We start from the raw sequence: 20,104 nt of genomic DNA, 5'->3' as shown, positions 1-20,104 counted from the left end.
ATCTGAGCCATTCCAGTTTTGCAGTACAGGTGGACTCATTTAATTGGTTTTTATTAATTCAATTTAATTGGTGTAGTTTAGTAGCATTTAGTATTCTTTTAGAGCAGTGATTTGGGGGCTCCAAAACTGAATGTGGCGATAGATTTATAGTTAAAAAGATGGAGTTGAATTGGTATTTTTTTTATCGTCATTTTTATCGTTATCGGGATAAATGCCAGAAATTATCGTGATACATTTTTTAGTCCATATCGCCCAGCCCTACTCTGAGCCATGTCTTTATCTTCCCATTCTCTAACCTCATTCTCTATGTGGGATTCTGAGTTATGACAATGAGGCACTGTGCTGATTGGCTGCCTGAATGACGCGATACACCGCTACGAAAAAATGGCAGAAGCTCTGGCCGGCGGAGTTAGTTGTGGGCGTGGTTTCACGCATCGGAGGCCAACCTATGTAAATCACATTTTCGTTACGTAATGAAAAGGAGCAGAATCTGAACGGCTCGTAGAAGCCACATCACACTGGATGGCTCATCCGGGCGGCTGTACAGACACTGCAGAATTTGGTTGCTTTCCTCCTTCTCTGAGTTGGCAGGCTGAGGGGAGACCACTTTATATATGTTAAAGCAAGAGAACACTTGTTTTTCATAATAGGTCCCCTTTAAGATAAACCATACACTGGACAACATATGTATTAGTTAATATGAAGGTATTGGTAAACAATTAACTTGCAAAGAGGAAAAAGCTGCCACTGCTCTGTCACCTTAACTTATTTATCTTTTCAAATCTAATGAACTGCTTGAAGTTAAAAAAAAAAAAAAATTAAGTTTACTCAAAACTAAAAAATATTGTACATTTCAGAATTATACATCACTGTGTGACAACTATCAACCATGAAGGAGGAAGCGTGATGGTCGGGGCTGTTTTAATGGCTCCAGGGTCGGTAACTTGTACAGAATGAGAGTCACCCTGAACCAAAACGGCTACGACGGCATTCTGCAGCACCGTGTAGTACCCTCTGTCATGCGGCTATGCAGTCAAGGGTTCATCATACAGCAAGATAATGACCCAAAACATGAGTATCAGCTATGCCAGAGGGAAAAAAGAAAATGGTAAGCTTGAAAGCATGAAGTGGTCAGCTCAGTCTCCTGATCTAATCCCCACTGGTTTGGGATGAAGTGGACAGAAAAGTGAAAGAAAAGGAACTTGCTTGACTTCAGTTGTAGAAAGCAAAAACCAAAGAATGAGTGTGTTCAGCTGTTATCCCTGTCAAAGGAGGATACTCTGATTAATCAAAAGTTAAGAATACATTGTGGCTTGAGAATTGATTGCATGATTTATTTTTTAAAGTTAAGGATTTATGCTCTATGCTTTCATTTAAGCACATAATAACACTATACATACATTTCAATATCAAACTACTCCAGTAGTGTAAATATTTAAAAGTTTTCAGGATTTACTTTCAAGGAAAATAACTGGGAACTTGTGCTTAGTTTAAATCGCCCTGTCCTGGTTTAAAATATCAGTTATTGAGTTCAAAAACAACGAAATGATGACTCTCATGCATACAAAGCAACAAAAATGGGGACACAGCCATACACTATGTTACAGCCAACCTGATCTCACAAAAATCCGTGAAATGCCCACGACCTCTCACCACTATTTTCTGTGGCACCAACACGGAAATGGTATAATTCCGTGTGTGCACCACGGATATTGTACTATGCGAAGTCAATGGGATCCGTTGTCGTAATATATACACGGATTATTGCATTATTATTATTATGTATATATTATTCTTTATTATAGTGGCTAAGTTTAGTTATGAGTTTTTGACGTGCAAGTTACTGTTTGTTACTGTCAGTTTGTAAAAGCATGTTTTTAACACTGTTTTAATGGTGTTTTGATGATTTTTAACAGTATTTTGACGGCGAGTATTTAACCGTGTTTTCTAGTATTTAACATAAATTAGAGTATTTAACCATGTTGTTTGCTGTCGCCATGACGACGGAGGTGGCGTAAGTGATGTGAAATTATTATTTTTAGCAAAAACCACAAGCGTTTCCTACTTCTAACAAATCATAAGTGGTGCAATAACCTAACCCGACCTTAACCAGAGCGTCGTCCAGCCACAAAAGCATTTTAAATTGCTTTTGAACCAGGAAGTGGAGACAGGCGATATTTAAATTCATTGTTTTAACCATTCTCCCATTTCGTCACCACAGGGAATTCCCTGGGCATCCCCTCCATGTCATAGAGTGACGAGCGGAGATCCTGATCACATGACGAGTGCCCCGATCGCAGAGCCCATTGACTTCGCATAGTACAATATCTGTGGTGCTCACACAGAATTATACCATTTCCGTGTTGGTGCCATGGAAAATAGTGGTGAGAGGTCGTGGGCATTTTTGTGAGATCAGGTTGGATACAGATATTACAGTTACCATGTCCTGATCAGAGCACACAACAAGTGTACTTGAGGGCATGACAGAAGAAGCACATCAAGTGCACAAGTCAACTGTCAGGATTTACCCACCCCGAGGACATATGTCTCCTCTGTATTCGGAACACGCATTATGTGCGCTGTTGAGACGGGATGCTGATTGAATCCCCACATGATAGGAATCTGCCTGTGGAACTGTGATCATTTTGATCCAATTAGTGTTTCCCCCTGTAACAGAACATACAAGGCAAAACATTAAGCAACTGCTGAGTTGATGCTGTATAACAGACAGGAAACCAAAATAAACCCTGATTTCTATTTCTAGATGTTACTTGAACAGTTTTGTCAAGTTAATAACATAATTAATTAGATAAATTATGCAAAAGTTTATGGAAATTGTTAGAATTGTTAACAGAACATTTATCACCAAATAGAAAACTATCTTCCAGCTGAATATTTTGAAAGAAAGGATGTTCTGAAGCATTTATTGGGTTATGCCAAACTTAAGATGCACATATTTAATCAGAATTACCAGAGTAACTGGAGCAAGACAAATTGTGGATCCAGAGGGTGGTGTCTGTTATCATGGAAGAAAGCCCCAGTATTTCAAGAAGACAGATGAATAAAGATGCGTTGGCTCGAGGTGTGGCATTATCAGCACCTCCAGAACAGAAGAAACCCTCGGCACACAGACCTAACAAGCCGACAGCATACAGAGGAGGTTGGAAACATGAGAATACTATTTCTTACTCACTCAATTTGACTATTGCTTGGTAATAATCATCCACTGGTAATATGATTAGTATAATAGTATAATTCCTTAACCTGCACTAAGCTGAGGTTTAGAGATGAATTTGAAATTATGTGTTTTTATTTTCTATCCAGAACTGGCTCTTGTTTTTGCTTTAAACAAGGACAGGGCCGGTAACCCTCACCTGAGGGCCCTGAGGCTCCAGGATAGCGGCAGTATTTCCCTGGAGGACACGGGCGGCAGTCGGAGAGGGACACAGCTCCAGGCTCTGGGAGAAAGCTGCCAGCAGGGCAGGCTTTAGGAGACCCGCTGCCTTGGGGGCAGAAGTGTCCCATGGGGCAAACATCACCATAAGGTTGGGAAACAGGGGAAGGCCTGGTGGACCCCGGGGTACAAAAATGTCCTGTGGTGGAGAAGGTGGTCAGACATCTCACAGAGAACATACGCATAACAATTTCAAATTGCTATTGTGGGGACATGATGACTTAACACGGCACAGTGGAGAAAAGCAAACTCAAGTAGCTGAGTTCTTTAAGATGCTAAGGACCAACTGACCTGGGCTGCAGAGTCCAGACGGCTCTGTGAGAGCACTGCTGTTACAGAAGGAGCCAGAGGGGCAGAGGGAGCAGTCAGTCAGTGACGTCCTGCCAACCAATGGACTGACATGGCCCACCGGGCACGGGGAGGGCACAGATGAACCCTCCATACAGTAAAAACCTGGGAAAGAGGCATGTTTGTCATTATAGTGAACATCAAATCCCCTTGTGTTACTCTGTGTAAATCAAATTCATCAGATAATTCACCAGATGGGCAGCTATCACAGCTAGATTGTCCCGATAAAGACTGAAATGTGCCTGGGCTACAGATGGCTGGCTCAGCACTACCAGGTGGGCACCAATGGCCAGGTGGACACTGATGTCCTGTAAAACAATCAGATAATACAGATACTCTGAAGTGCAGTTTGCCTTTGCAGTGTATACAATAAACTCAGGAGTAATGTACATTGAAAGCAAGGACTAACATGCTGAAATGAAGCAATTACTTACTGCAAAGGTAAAATGTCATATCATGGAAGCAGTGCAACAAAAAAGAGCCTGACTCTAAGCAGCATCTCTGCTCCAAAAAAATCCAGTGAGAGACAAGAAGAGAAAGGAGGCTCCGCAGCAGGTGCCCTGACTCTGACAGACATGAGCTATTTATAGGTTCTGGGTCATTTCATCAGCAAATTAACGAAATGTCTTCTCAATAAAGGCTGAAACAGAGGTGCCACATTTCTCTTCTTGGTGATATTAGAGGAGGAGGAAAGTCTGTCTGAAGCATTAAATCACCTAGTGATGCAAGTGGAATATGACATGTCCATTTCTCATAAAGTCACGGATGATAAGTGTATCACACTCACAACACCAGAACAATGTCATTTGTCAAGCAAAATATTTTACTTGTCAAGGAGAATGTTCTGGTCAGCCTAACTACAGTAATTTAAAACATCTAAACACAGATATCTCAAATCAGATTAAATGTGTCACTATAATGATGAATGAATTAAGTGTGTTGCCACACCAGCACCAGGCATTTTAGTTTTTTGGGGGAATTTAATGAAAAGAAAAATAATTTGTTATCAAACCTCTACTGTACAACGTAAAAAATATATAAACTATGTCATCTCACACAGATGTTTGCTTATGAATAAACCTTTAGCAATGAGTACAGCACATGAAGGCTCCGAGTAGATGCCTGTACTTGATTAATTGCAAGGACGACTGAGGTTTACTGTGCTGGCCTCTGAGGAGTTGTACTGTACCTGGCTGATATCCAGACACTGATCTTGTTGGACAGAACCACCCCGGGGGACAGAGGAGGTCAACGGACATCTGAGCCCACAAGGGGCAGTAGAAACCTGGGTAACAAGCTTCACAGTCGTCCTCGGACTCTGCTGCAGACCTCCCTAAGAAAGTGCCTATATAAAGACGACAAATATCCGTGAAAGCAAAAATAGCTTCAACTGTGTGTCCTTTTCTTACATGCACTCACATACTGATGCATACTCAGAAAAAAATGTGACATAATTGTCATACGAGCTCCATATATGTCTCCAAATAATCACTTAGTTAAGAAAATGTCTGATTCTACTGACAGGTTTTACAACCTTTTTTAAAGTCCTGGATACATTAAGCCATCATGCTGTACCTGTGGGGGATTTTATGACACCTTACCCATTGCCCTTTGAAGTGATAAGAAGTGAAAAGTCAGACTCAAAGCTCTCACAGCAAAGTGACAGAATATTTCAATTTCTGTGAGGGAAACCTTTCATGGTGTAGGCTGGCACACTTTATTTTCCACTTCTTTTAGAGATCTGTCTGTTTGTGTTGCTTTTTCTACCTGGAGGGCAGGGGATTGGCTTTACACTCCCTCTGGGACAATAGTGACCTGGAGGACACACATCACCATGGAAACGACCCTGGGTTGCATCACGAAGATTAGGGGCTGGAAACGCAATATCTCCTGTAACTGAGACAATGAACCTTTATTGGACGTCATTACTCATTAGTTTAGTTAGTGAACTAAAAGGCCAGAGCCATTCTCTGTCATATCAAGGAGAAAAATATAAAGAGAAAGCAGGAAGGAGTGGCACATTTTTTTGTTAATCCATGCACACCATAAAACCATAAAAACCTTAAGAAAACATTAAGTAAACCAAAAGTGCACTGAGAACAACATGCACACACCAAGCTATTTCTTAATATTATGTCAGATTACCTTTTTTTTTTTTTTTTGCTTTTGAAGGTATTTATTAAAATGACCAGTTGTCTGTGTCACCATGCATTAAATAGCAGAGGGCAAGAAGAAGAAGCGTGTTACCAATGACATTTCCCAAAGGTGTGGCTGTTGTGGATCCCTCTGGGCAGTAGAAGCCAGGACTGCAGGGCCCAGAAGGGGTTGAGAGACCAACCTCAGCACAGTAGTGGCCAGACAAACAGGACCGACATGCGTCTATGGAAACCGCCCCTGGTAAACAAGGCATGTTCATTAGATTTGAAAAGATAAATCAGTTAAGGTGACAGAGCAGTGGCAGCTTTTTCCTCTTTGCCAGTTAATTGTTTACCTTCATATTAACTAATACATATATTGTCCAGTGTATGCTTTATCTTAAAGGGGACCTATTATCAAAAACATGTTTTCTCTTGCTTTAACATATATAAAGTGGTCTCCCCTCAGCCTGCCAACTCAGAGAAGGAGGAAAGCAACCAAATTCTGCAGTGTCTGTACAGCCGCCCGGATGAGCCATCCAGTCTGATGTGGCTTCTACGAGCCGTTCAGATTCTGCTCCGGTCGTTACATAACGACGGGAGCAATGCGTGAAACCACGCCCACAACTAACTCTGGCCGGAACAACAAAAACTAACTCTGCCAGCCGGAGCTTCCGCCATTTTTTTGTAGCAGCGTATCGCGTCATTCAGGCAGCCAATCAGCACAGAGCCTCATTATCATAGCCTCCCCACCCACTCAGAATCCTGCATAGAGAATGAGGTTAGAGAATGGGAAGATAAAGGGCCAGTCCCAATACACCCCCTAGCCCTGCTTTTCAGCACTACCCCTAAATTTTGCGCGTTCCCGTGAGGGTAGTGGTGTCCCAATTCCTCTTTTCATCTAGGGGTAGTGGACTTTTCGAGGGGTAGTGTGTATGAATCTACCCCTTCACAGCTAGGGATTTCAGATGCTGACTCGCTGACCGAGCGCTAGAGAAATTTCCCAGAATGCTTTACATCATCATTTGCAGGCTGAATCAAACAAAAAAACATGGTGGACATTTCTAATTTTTAGTGAATAAAATCAATATTTTGAGTTAGTTTATGCATAAAAAAGCGTTTTGATTACATTTCTAGCAAGAAATATATATTTTACTTTCATAATATTCACTCAGTGAATGTACATAATCACTCGCTTGCCCGTTGTTGCGAAGTCTTTTCAGACCTCGCCAGAATAAAGGCTGATTTATGGTTCCGCGTTACACCAACGCAGAGCCTACGGCGTAGGTAACGCGGCGACGCGCGCCGTACCCTCTGCGTCGATTTAATGCGGAACCATAAATCAGCTCCCGAGCCGGCAGGCTGTTCTCATCCCGAAAACATCGGAGCAAATTTCTTAACAGGCGTTATTTGGATAAACTGAGCCCAGGTTGGGCATCTTAACTTACTTTTATGCCTGAAAAAATATTAAAACGTAATAAAGTGGCATATTAACACCGCTACAGCAAAAATTAAAAGCTCTCGGCTTCCTGATATGGTGTGACATATGGGCAAACGTAACTACGCAGTCGCTTACGTACCCGAACGTAAACCACGCAGTGACGTAGCGAGTGGTGTCCCAATCCCTAGGGAAGATTACAAGGGCCCTACTCATTTTTAGGGCTAGTGGTAGTGAGTGAGGGCTAGAGGTAGAAAGTAGGGGGTGTATTGGGATTGACATGGCTCAGAGGCTGAATTTCTAATTTATTTAGCAAAAACAATCAAAAGCTTGTTTTTAAGACATTCAAGGCCTGTTTAAAATAGGTATTAGATGCCATAATAGGTCCCCTTTAATAATTACTGAGAGTTTTATTTCACCGTCTATAGGGCTAAAGGTGCCTGGAGGGCAGGGAACCATGTAGCTGGTACCCTGCGGGCAGTAGGACCCTGCAGAGCAGCGACCTCCAGTCGGGCCTTCATCTGGTTGAGCGGAAACAGAACCGTGGATACAGAGGTAACTAGGGACAGAGAGATGATGAACACCAACATAATTGGGAGGCATTATGTGGCTGAATTATAGACAGCGTGAGACAGAATAAATTAAGATATCTTTCATTATCAGTCCAGGAACAGTAGTAAGCATGCACCATATTCCTGTTTTTGCCTTCATTTACCCAGGAGAGCAGACCTCCGTGGGAGCAGCCAGTCCAGAGGAACCGCAGTATCTCCCTGGGGGGCAGAGCTCACAGCCCGAATCATTGGACAACCCCATCTGTTTGCTGAAAGTGCCAGCTGGGCATGGGAATGTTACACCAGTCTGTGTTCCTGCGGATAAATATGTACAAAACATACAGATGGTCCACAACTAAACACCACAGAACAATTTGTGGAGACCATGACCGTCTTCATTATGTGCTTTTACAACCATTTGCCTAATTAGAATGCCATTTCATGTGACAGCCACTTGTTTGACGGTACACACAAAACAAAACTGAAGTGCATTTTGCAAAGAGCATATATTGAATCAAACAGTCTCACTGACACTGGATGTAGTTTCAGTCTTGTCCTATTTTTTCATATATGATACTTTGATCTGACAACGCTGGACCTTTGACACAATTATGTTATAAAATCTGGGCTGCTGACACCTACCTGGTGGGCAATAATGTCCTTCAGGACACAGCATGGGAGTGTGAGTACCAGACAGATGCTCAGCATCAGCATCCAATGAGCCAGGACAGAAAAATCCTGCTGGACATTCAATACAGTCGGCCTGTTGAGGAGGCATTTTTAAGACATTACAAACACCGTCCTTGAATACTAACAGTAGATGCTTCAGGAGAAAATAATCAAACTAAGATGTATACAAGGTTATGATGATGGAAAAAAAAGAACCATTATCTTTCTGCTCTGAGGAAAGTCATAACCTCAAAATGTTCTTTTAACAGAGCCTTACAAACATTAACTCCCCATCTTTAATAGGTCATTCTTTCAGTCAGAAACCATATTTCTGAGAGTTTTACAGCAAAGCAAAAAAAAAAAATTACTTCAATTTTGTCCAGCAGGTCATATCAGAACACAAGCAGCCCCATTTCTCCCACCTGTCCAGGTAAATTCTGGTACGTCCCCGGGGAGCAAGGTGTCTGTCTACCAGATCCAGGTGGACAACTGTTTCCAGGTGAGCAGTCTATTGAGCCTCGTGGGCTGCCATTTTCTCCACCTGGACAGTAATAGCCAGCTGGGCAGACTTGAAAAGGGAAAGAGAGCCCTCTACTGACGCACAAGAAGCCTGCAAAAGAAAACACCGTTAGGCAGTCAAGGGCACTGTTGATAAAAAAAAAACTCAAGTTATGCAACAGAAGCCTTATTTTCTGAACACTTATGCATGAAACATTTGCTAAATTAGTTCTGACCCGGAGGACAAGGCAGGCAGTCAGAGAGATCAGTGTTTCTGGTTTGGTTGCTGTAATATCCTGTGGGACAGGGCAGCGGTGCTGGGGAGCCCTTAGCACAATAATGCCCTTCAGGACATCTATCACCAGTAATCCCTCCATCCTCTGGTGTAGGTGACTGGGCCCCAGAAAGGCAGTAGTACCCTGCACTACACCGTCCTGATGCAACATCCTTTCCAGGAGACGCACAGAAAGAGCCTAGTTTTACATGAAGAAAGGCAGTAATTATCAGTGGAAATGAAACTCACCCTGAAAATACTCTCATAGAAAAATAATGATGAACAGAGACTGTACACTGTGTGAATACAAGGTGAATTAGAGAAATAAATAGATACTTTTGCTGCTATTGATAACATTTTAATAACCTGCTCACAGAAATGCAATCAATGAAATGGTACGGTGTGTAATTATCATCAGCATCATTCATGTGAAACTTTAAGGACATTAATAGTCATTTAATGGTAAATGATATGTGACCTGGAGAGCAGGGCAAGCAGTCCTGAGGTTTTGTCATCTGAGTATGAGGATTGAATGATCCAGCTGGACACGGGTACTGGTGTTTGGACCACGACCCAGAAGGACAGTAATGACCCACCAGACACTCAAAACTCTCTGACAAAGAGCCATTACTGCTGCGAGGGCAATAAAAACTGTCCAAACAAAACATTTGGATTAACAGGGAAATCACAAAACAAAGAAATTATTTTATATCTGGCTTCGTATCACGTATCAAACCTATCACACGTATCACATATGCTCTTTATTAATAGTTACTGTTCTTGCAAACTCCATCATGTTTATATACCTTGCTCAAAAAAATTAAAAGGAACACTTTTGATTCATTCATTGCATTAAGTCAATTAACCTACTGGGATGGATCCGGTTAGTTCTGGAGCAGAGGGGATTATTTATCAGCTTCAGCTGGCATGGTTGTTAGGACCCTTGGTGGCAATGCTCGGCGTTTGGCTCTGAAACCTCCTGTCACTTTTCATCACTGCCGGGATGTCTACTGCCTGGTGGGTGTATGCGTGTGCTGGGTCGGGGTGGGTGGGCACCCTCAACCCGCCCCAGGGGTCGCAGGGTTTGCTTCCGTTGTAGGGTGGAGAGGTCTCTGGGGCTGGCGGGGGCAGGGGGGTAGTAGTGGTGGGGAAGAAAATCAATATTGCAATATATTGTTGCGCTCTCTGTCGCAATAAATAATCGATAAACTGACGGCAAATATCGATATTTTATTACAACACACATAATGGATTTACGCGGTTGTCACCGCACTATTGTTCATGCACTTCAATTAGTCCAGCTGTGCAGTGTTTACATTTACAAGCAGGAGGTAGTGAGGTTCTATACAAATGCACTTTCTTTGTACATTGTATGAAGTTTTGGCATTGAATAAATGCATAACTACTCCCCCCCCCCCCCCCTCTGGTCATCCCACTGCTGCTTCCACCTGCCTGCTGTGTGCTGCTGACGTCCCTGACTCCCCCACTCTGGCCTTCGCAGGAGGGTCCCCCCTTATGAGCCTGGTCCTGCTCAAGGTTTCTTCCCTCCTAAAGGGGAGTTTTTCCTTGCCACTGTTTGGCTTAAGGCTTTTCTCCCACTATGGGAGTTTTTACCTGCCATTGTTTATGTAATAATTGCTCGGGGGTTTATGTTTATGTTATGTTCATGTTCTGGATCTCTGGAAAGCGTCTAGAGACAACATCTGTTGTATTAGACGCTATATAAATAAAGTTGAATTGAATTGAATTGAACTACAGACGTTTTCCTTTTTATGGGTATTTTTTTCTTTTTCAGTCACATATATCGTGATATATCATTGATGACATTTTTTACAATATATTGAATATCGTAGATATCATGTATTGTGATATTATCATTATCGTGGGCCACATATCGCCACAGTATTGAATCATGAGTTACCTGTATCGTCCCACCCCTAGTGGGTAGTTTCTGGGCAGGGTGCTTGTGTTGGTGTGTTGTCCTGTGCCGGCCCACCGGGTCAGGGGACCTGCTGGTTCTGCTCTTGCACTACCATTTTGGGGTGCGGGTGTGGGTTGGTGGGGGAGACTGGACTTGGGTGGTTTAGGTGATGGAGTGAAGCATGGTTGGATGGGGGGTCTGGGTGCTCTCAGGGTGCACTGTGTGTATAGGAGCATCAGTGTGTAGTTGGGTGTGAAAGTCTATCTGAATGTCAATTTACAACACTGAATTACAATAAAATTAGATTGCTTTCTGCATTACTTCATATTTAGATATGTTTGTTTTTTGTCTTTACCAGATGGGTATAAAGTGTAATTTTGGAATATTGGAGAAGGGGTAGGATTAAATAAGTTTATTCTTCCTACCCCTTTTCAGACATGTTATACACGATTTGTGTGCTGTGTGTGTGCAGGTATGTATGTATATATATATATATATATATATATGATATAGATAGGTGTGTGCACATTGGATATAGATTTATTTTATAGATGTATTTATTTTGTGTACATTCAGTTAAAATAGATTCATTTATTGATATAAATTAATTTACAATGGGATTCTGTATGTTCAAAATGTGTGTGTATGCACGTGTGTATATGTATATCTATTTATATATAGATACTGAATAAATTCATACTAGTGTTAACATTGTTATGCTCGAGTCTATACAATGGTTTCGACATGTCTGGAATGAAACAATAAATGAAAGGAAATTAACAGATTCACCCAGGGAGCAAAAATGAGACACCAATAACAGGAATGGTTTTACAGCTGGTGATCCCTGACATTATCCCTTCTCATCTGTTCCGACTGTTTTTCATTAGGTTTTCATTCGTCTAGGGTCAATGTCACTACAGTAACATGAGATACCTGGACCTTACAGAGGTTGCGCAGGTAATCCAACTCCTCCAGGATGGCACATCAGTACATACTAAGAACATTTGCCGTGTCACCCAGCACAAGAGCATGATGGAGATTCCCGGAGACTGGCAGTTAATCTAGAAGAGTTGGACAGGGCTGTAGAAGGTCCTTAAGCCATCAGCAGGACTGGTATCTGCTCCTTTGTGCAGGGAGGAACAGGATATCTGCAAAACTACTTTCAGCAGGCTACTCAGAGCGATTGCAGGGGCAGCACGGTATGGATGAATGAAAAAAATGAATGCTTGTACACAGCCTAATTTTTGCAAAAACATTCTTATAAATCAAAGGGGGGCCCAGCAGAAAACGTTTGGGAACCACTAATTGCACTTTCCCACTAGTCTCGGCTCAGCCCGGCTTGGCTCGGCGCGGCTCGACACGGCTCCACACGTGTGTTTTTCCACAGCCAGGTGAGAAGTGGGGGGGGGTGGGGTGAAGCGGCTGTGACGTACTCGATTGCGCAGCACCTTCGTTTGTGTTGGCGCAGATGAGAAATCAGCTGGAGCCGGGAGCGGCTGAGCCCGTCTACATCGCTTTTTTAATTTTTTCTTGATAGCCACCAGGTTTATGAACATCTGCACCTCAGAGTTGGATCACCAAACAGACGTTTTTGCTGTATAATAAAATCGCCGCGAGTCGCCTCGCGCTGACTCCCGCTTCCTGATTCAAACGTTTGACGGCCCCGCCCCCCGACCAATCAGAGGCGTGGAGGGTGGTGACCTCAGAAATAGTCCCTGCTCAGCCCGCTATAGAACCTCACTAGAATGGTTACAGAAAAAGGTATCGGCTTGGAGCGGCTCTACCCGTCTCAGCCCTAATGCAAAAGCGCAAAACGGGTAGAACCGAGCTAAGGTGATACTAGTGCAAAAGGGCCATAATATAGGGACAGTATGTAGGCAGTTCCTAGTAAATGAAGGAATTGATACTATTGACTGACCTCGAACCTGAATCCAATAGAACACCTCTAGAACATTATGTCTCAGTCCATCGATGTCGCCAGGTTGCACCTCAGACTGTCCAGGAACTACTGGACGTCAGATCCAGGGCTGACTCAGCACGCTTAGAACCTCGTCAGAATAGATACAGAAAAAGTATCTACTCGGCACGCCACCACCCGCCTCGGCCCGTAGTGTAAAAGCGCAAAACGGGGCCGTGGCGAGTAGAGGCGCGCTGAGTAGGAACTAGTGTAAAAGCGCCATAAGTGATGCCCTGGTTCAGCAGATACTCTAGGACACATTTCCATGTGTGCATACTAGCATGTGGGGACCAGACAAGGTACTGAATACCATTTTGACTTCCTGCAATGAAATTTCTGCAAAATGGACTGGCCTGCAGCATCATTTTTTCTCTTTGATTTTCAGGTTGTCTTTAAATTCAGGCCTCGGTAAGCTGATAATTTTCATTCCCATCTAACAATGTGGCATCCTTTCGTTCACAACACATGATCGAATCCATATCAGGACAAATATCCAACATGACCCCCTCCCTTTTACATATGATTTGTTTTCAGACTGTTCCTTTAATTTCTTTGAAAAGTGTATAAAACATTATGTATCTGTTTACATTTCCAAGCCACTGTGTGTAGCTGATAAGTCGATTTACCCCTGTGGACAGGTACTGCAGCTGGCTTTGCCCTCTTCTGTACTGATGGTTCCCAAGGGGCAGCGCTGAGGAGCCACAGAGCCCTCTGAACAGTAATAACCTGTTTGTATGTAGACATGAAAGTCATGAAAGTCATGAAAGATATGCAAACACACACACAAAGACCAAACCTATTCCACACGAAAAAAAAGGGTTTGATTTCTAGTCTCGAGTTTGTTTGATTGTTTTTATGCCATATTAGACTGAAATAGGTTTTTGTTCACCTGCTAACTTGGCCTTAACGTGTTTCCCTTGAGCTTGTGCAAATTAAAAACATAATTAAGTGTTCTAAAATCCACATTTGTATTTCCAACAATGGCATAGACAATATAGGGTTATGCTGCCGTTTCCTGCCTGTAACAACTACCTTGTCCCAATATCCCCTTGGTTTTTTTTAAGTATTTCCTGATTGGGTTTTGCTAATTTACCTTAAGAAACCATTTATCTCTTTAGTTTTTTTGTTTTCACTGAGATACAGATGTCAGCCTATTACCTTTTGGGCATGGTCCACCACGGCTGTCTCTGTAAGGAGGATCTGGACGATCTGCACCCTTTTGGCAGAAGAAACCTTTCCAGCATTGACCTGACGGTGCTGAAAGCCCTGCAGCTTCACAATAGTAACCTGGGAGACAAGGATGGCAATCCTCCTGAGAGAAGATGATGAGGGATTGGTGCGATAAGAAAGAAAGGATATTAATTGGTTATCTCAATGAAAGACAAACAACATTTTGTTGTTTCTAATTTGAACAATATAATAGAAGTCTAAGCAAAACTCTATGCTCCATTTCTAAATAACTAACAAATATGCAGTGAAATTAAATAAACACATTTTTTTTTTTTTTAATGATATGTCCAACCATTTAAGTTCACTTTTTAAATAATGTTATACAACATTAATTTATCTGGCTGTTCTTTGGCTTCCCAAACCACAGTTTTGCTTCTGCATGTTTCTTTTTGGGATTATCTGCATGTCAAGGCACCAGAGACAGCTGTGACTGACTGTTACCTTGTTCTCAGGAATAATATTTCCATTGTACTATTTGTGTATTCATTTAATCACTCATTTGATATTTTATATCTGCCATAACATCAAACATTTGGAGGCTACATAATTCATCTTTAATCATAGAGGGATTGTAAATCATTTCAATCAAATCTCCATCCTGGTGAGATTTCAGCTAGAGAATGAGTCACTTGTCAGTCATTGTCACGAAGGAAAGGTGAATGTATTATTGAGTGAGAGTGACCTCGGAGACTAATTTGCTGAGGTTAGAGAAAGTTCCACGTGGACAGGGCAGGGGCAGGACGGTGGCCTGGGGGCAGTGATGGCCGGCGGGACAAGGCCCTCCTTCTCCTAATGAGAGATCCACAGTTTAGACAGAACACTCAAAACACGGAACGAGAACTGCTTTCTTATTAAAATGATTAATTCCTTTTTTTTTTCTTGTATACTAACATACCAAAGTCTGAGATTACCAGAATAAATTGTCTTGTTTACAATGTGAGTGAATTTGGAGTCCACCATTTTTAAAGCCTACCTGCAGCCTGCGAGAGAGGCTGTGGAGAGATGTTTCCATGCGAGCAGTAATATCCTTCCTGACATGGTCCAGTCACAGCTGTGGAATTTCTAGAAGAACAGTATTTTCCTCCATCGCACTGCCTACACTGGGAGACAGACCAGTAGCCGAGATCGGGACCATAAGTTCCAGCTGGACAGCTTTTTATGTCAAATCCAGTTCCCTCTGGGCAGTAAAATCCTGCAAGACACAAGAAAAACACAAGCAAATGCACACGTATTGAGAATGAAAGAAAATACTTTCATAAAAAGAATCCTGGTAATTGTGCTACACTTTAAATGCATTTGTAGTTGGCTTTAAAGCAGCACAACGTAACTTTCAGCTTTTCTGAGTTTGGCGGCATCTTTTGGACAAAAGCAGTAGTGCTTTACCAGAAAGAACACTACGTTTCCCATGAGCAACAGCGCGTACTGCCGGAAAGCTCCTGTCCCGTTGCGTGCATTTGTTTTGAGAGAAGACGGGACGCTTTTCTGTTTCACCAAGTGAACAGACGGAACGCAAAAAAAAAGATGTTAAACTGCTGGAAAGGAACTGGAATTTACCGGGATACCTTAAACAAGGAAGCCAGGGAGCGGTATATGGAGAAAATAATTATTATTAACGGTCTGGATCCATATGAAATCCCTACTAAAGAATGGAGCTCCTCGTCGGAGCGCAACTCTTTAGAAGGATTTACTGCCACAGTTCTGCACAACCCACGTCTCCGGCTACCTTGTTTAGGAGTGTTTGGCAGCTGCTTTGGTAAATGTTTGACTCGCCATGTGTTTCAATAAATTAGTATACTAGTACAACATACAGTACATGTTTTGTATTACTCTTACTTTTCTTTTCTTTTGACTGCTTTGAAGAGGCTCCGAGGCGTGAGCAATATTTTTTTTTCCTCGTGAGATTATTTTTTTTCCTCTGCAGCTACAAATCAAATAGTTAATATTTTTTCCTCAACAAAATTAATCGCAGAGAGCTGAGAGCTGGCCAACAACTGCTTTTAGCTGGAGAAGTGGGGAATAAAACCCGTTTATGCCGTAAAGCAGTCAAAGCCGTAAGAATTTGTAGTTTTTTAGTGTGGCAGGGTTCCTACCATGCTCCTCAAAGTTACATAGTGCCAGTGAAGGTGATACAGACCCCCCAGACCATGACAGAGGTGTCATTAAACCTGTTGTAAGTTGATGTACCATCACAATGACTCTGGAAATATGATATTAAGGTGGAAAAGTTACGTAGTGTCGCTTTAAGCGTACACCTTTATCAACAAGCCACAAACCTGCAGGACAGAGATGCAGAGAGCCTGACACACAGTACCAGCCTGGCACACAAAGCTCACACTCTGTAGCATGTGTTACAGCCACGTACGTCCCTGGATCACAGGGCACTGGTTGAACAGTTCCCTGTGGACAGTAGTGACCCACAGGACAGGGCCCACCTGTAATTCCATCTGTTGGGCTAGATGTGATCGCTCCTTCTAAACAGTGATATCTGCATGGAAAGCATAACAACAAGTTTGTCGGATGTGATAACATTTTCAAATTTACACTAGCAATGTTTAACCCAGTGACTGAAAGGTTTGTTGTACCCTTCTCTACACAATCCACTGGGTTTAGTGAGTCCAGCAGAGTCACAATAAGATCCCCCCGGGCAGGGTTTACAGTCCCCCTGGGTGCGCAGGCCCGAGCTGTTCGACCAGCTTCCTACAGGGCATGTTTCAGGAGCTGGAGTGCCTGCAACGATGACGCAAATCAAAACTCACACAAACACACACGATCAAATAAAAAGGATTGTGGTATACAAAAGCTTGTAAACAACTATGCAGTAATTTATTCTGTCTTAATGAGAAACCCCTGACAATGTTTTACACAGTAATCACAATTTAAGTGCAAGTAAACAGGAGGCACACGCTTATAAAGCAACTTTTGTTGGACGCAGCATTAAGTAATTAAGACTATGCCGAGTTTCCCCTACAGCAACAAAAGACGGGTCAGCCAAGTAAAACAGAGTAGAAGTGTGAATTAATTCAAAAACCACTGCATAAAAAGTTACAAGATATATGTTGTCAGAACTTCCTGTAGGCCTCCAAATGCTAATTAGTATGAATAAAACATTTCAGCCATAAAACATAATGGGGCAGAATGTTAACAGCCCAACAGAGCATGAATTTGGTTTCATTAACCTGTAAAACAAGCTTTATCACTATAATGTTACATGGAATCCCTATCTTAGTAAAGCGAATGCCCTGGAACTTGATACATGTCAGCCATAAACGGTACAAAAGCAGCTTATTTAGGAAGGTCAATCATGAACCTGAGAGGCAGTAGTGACCAGCTGGACACAGCAAACCCACATGTCCTTCCAGGGGCCTCGGGGAGGACGCTCCCATCCTGCACAAATACCCAGCATCGCACAGTCCTGCATGTGGAATGACATCACAACACATTTTAATTATTTAGTATTTTATCACAGATCCATATACAGACTTGTATAATGTGTACTGGAGACCACAGCTTCTAGGGTTAGCGAGGGGATCCTCCACATTACGTTCTGTGGTACAAGTCCCTTAAAATGAAGGGAATAGATCTTTGTATTTCTCACCTGCTGGCTCTGACAGTCCAGTAGAAGGACAGTAATGTCCAGCAGGACATGGGATGCAGCCTGCAAGACTGTCTGTGCGCTCCTTTGGGTTGAAGGAGCCTTTGGGGCAGGGGTGTTGGTTGGGGAGGCCTGTACCTGCAGGACAGTAATGCCCTTTAGGACAGGGCCGGATTGAAGACCCACTGGCTTGAGCCAGTCTCATATCGCAGTAATACCCTTGAAAGAGGAGAAATTATTTCATTGCCAGTATGGGAAAGTACTGATGGTTATATGGTATATTGAGCTGTCTCTGTTGCAAATGACTTATTTCAACAAAACTAGCAAAGAACTTTATAATAAGTAGAACACAGTGATGTGGAAAGTCATAAGCTATAATAAATTGACATTTTCTGGCCTGCTTCAGGGGCTTTTTCATGACAGTCCGACAGCATTGTTAAAAAGCTGAATAAGATTGTTTGACAAGTAGAAAAATGCATGCTTCTCAAGGGAGGGTAAAAAGGGTTATAAACCCTCTCACCTGCCTCGCAGACCATGCATGAAGACTGCTTGTCTCTATCCTGGTATGTCCCTGATGGGCAGAGCTCTGGAGATGAGATACCTTCTGGGCAAAAGTGGCCATGAGGACATGACAGAGCTGTCGCCACAGTCTGACCAGGAGGACACCAGTAGCCTGCAAAGATACACAGAATAGATTATAGACAGGGTAGAGAAGAGTTAAAGGCTTTATTAAACATGTGACTACATGAATCATAAAACACAAATGTCTCATTAAACAGTCTTAGACAGACCGTGACGGCAGGGTCCAGTCGGAGCCCTGAGACCTGCATCTCGGCAGTAAAAGCCTGCAGTACAGGGTTGACAGCCAGCCTTATTATTCAGACCAGAAACTGCAGAGAAAGTACCAGCTGGACACAATTCTGGCTCCCCTGATCCCTCAACTGCAAAAAGAAATGGGTGAAAAGAGCCATCAGTCATTCTGCTATTCATTCATCCTTTTTGTATGCCAAATGTCATTGCAGGGTTATTCCAGTGGGCACTAAAGCTGATATACTTGGTAGGATACTTTGGGTACACGCTAAGGAGTTCAGAACTATAATAAAGGGCAGACAAGTTGACTCCCATACAGATATTTTAAGGGCTTTTTAATCCACCTGAGTAATTGGGATTTAATTCACCTAATTTGCATGTTTGTGAGACATGGAAAAACAGCGTGAATGTTTACTGTTTACTCGGCAAGCAAGAGTCTTTTTTTTCCAAACCATAATCCTCCCATCTATTCTAATGAGTTCCCCTTTGAATATAGTTAGGCTGGGACTTTGCACACACTTGTATTGTTTTGTGTCTGTGGAGAACAGTTCATACATGTTATTTAGTTCATAGTGCCATTTTCCAGTGTGATTCTGCTTTATGTTAACTTGCAATTCTTAATTCACATAATAAATAGAGATGTTTGTGAGCTTAGACACTGAATAATATTAAAGTTTTTTTATCCACACATTCAGTGGGAGATGAATATATGTTGGGGGTGTTAAAATATTAAATGCCTGTGTTATGCCCACTCTTGTAATTAAAACTAAGCTAAATGTCATGCATCTGTTAATCCAATGTACTGCATTTCACTAAACATTCTACTAAATGGCTTTAATTAGCCTATAAATAGGCCCTAAATGGGGAAGGTTAGGTGATACAGTCATTCCATGGCAGTAAAGCAGGACTCACCACAGTATGTTCCTGGGGGGCAGATGTTTCCTGTCTCTCCATCACTTGGTCTGGCCCCAGTGGCTCCTCCAATGCAATAAAACCCAGGAGAGCACGGACCCACGGGCAAGGCTAAACCTTTAGGACAACATATGCACATTTGTTATTTGGAAATTATTTACCCCAAAGTAGTGAAAAAAGTTCCCAGAAGACCAACATACATACATATATGTATGTATGTATGTATGTATGTATGTATGTATGTATGTATGTATGTATGTATGTATGTATGTATGTATGTATGTATGTATGTATGTATATACACACACACATACA

At 42.3% G+C, this 20,104-nt stretch overlaps 1 long non-coding RNA gene across 1 annotated transcript; it reads right to left on the bottom strand.

Annotated features, from left to right (window-relative positions):
* Positions 1-2,530: 2,530 nt before the first annotated feature.
* LOC133441747 (uncharacterized) lies at positions 2,531-3,408 on the bottom strand. The gene is made up of 3 exons (XR_009782494.1): positions 3,375-3,408; positions 2,972-3,133; positions 2,531-2,667 (listed from the first exon to the last, which is right to left on the bottom strand). It is a non-coding gene; the product is annotated as an uncharacterized LOC133441747 (long non-coding RNA).
* Between the last annotated feature and the right edge of the window lie 16,696 nt (positions 3,409-20,104).

Source organism: Cololabis saira, chromosome 4 (genome assembly GCF_033807715.1).
Source record: "Cololabis saira isolate AMF1-May2022 chromosome 4, fColSai1.1, whole genome shotgun sequence".
Taxonomy (NCBI): Eukaryota; Metazoa; Chordata; class Actinopteri; order Beloniformes; family Belonidae; genus Cololabis; species Cololabis saira.
The sequence above is the reverse complement of the archived record's forward strand: the minus strand, read 5'-3'. Positions and strand labels throughout refer to the sequence as shown.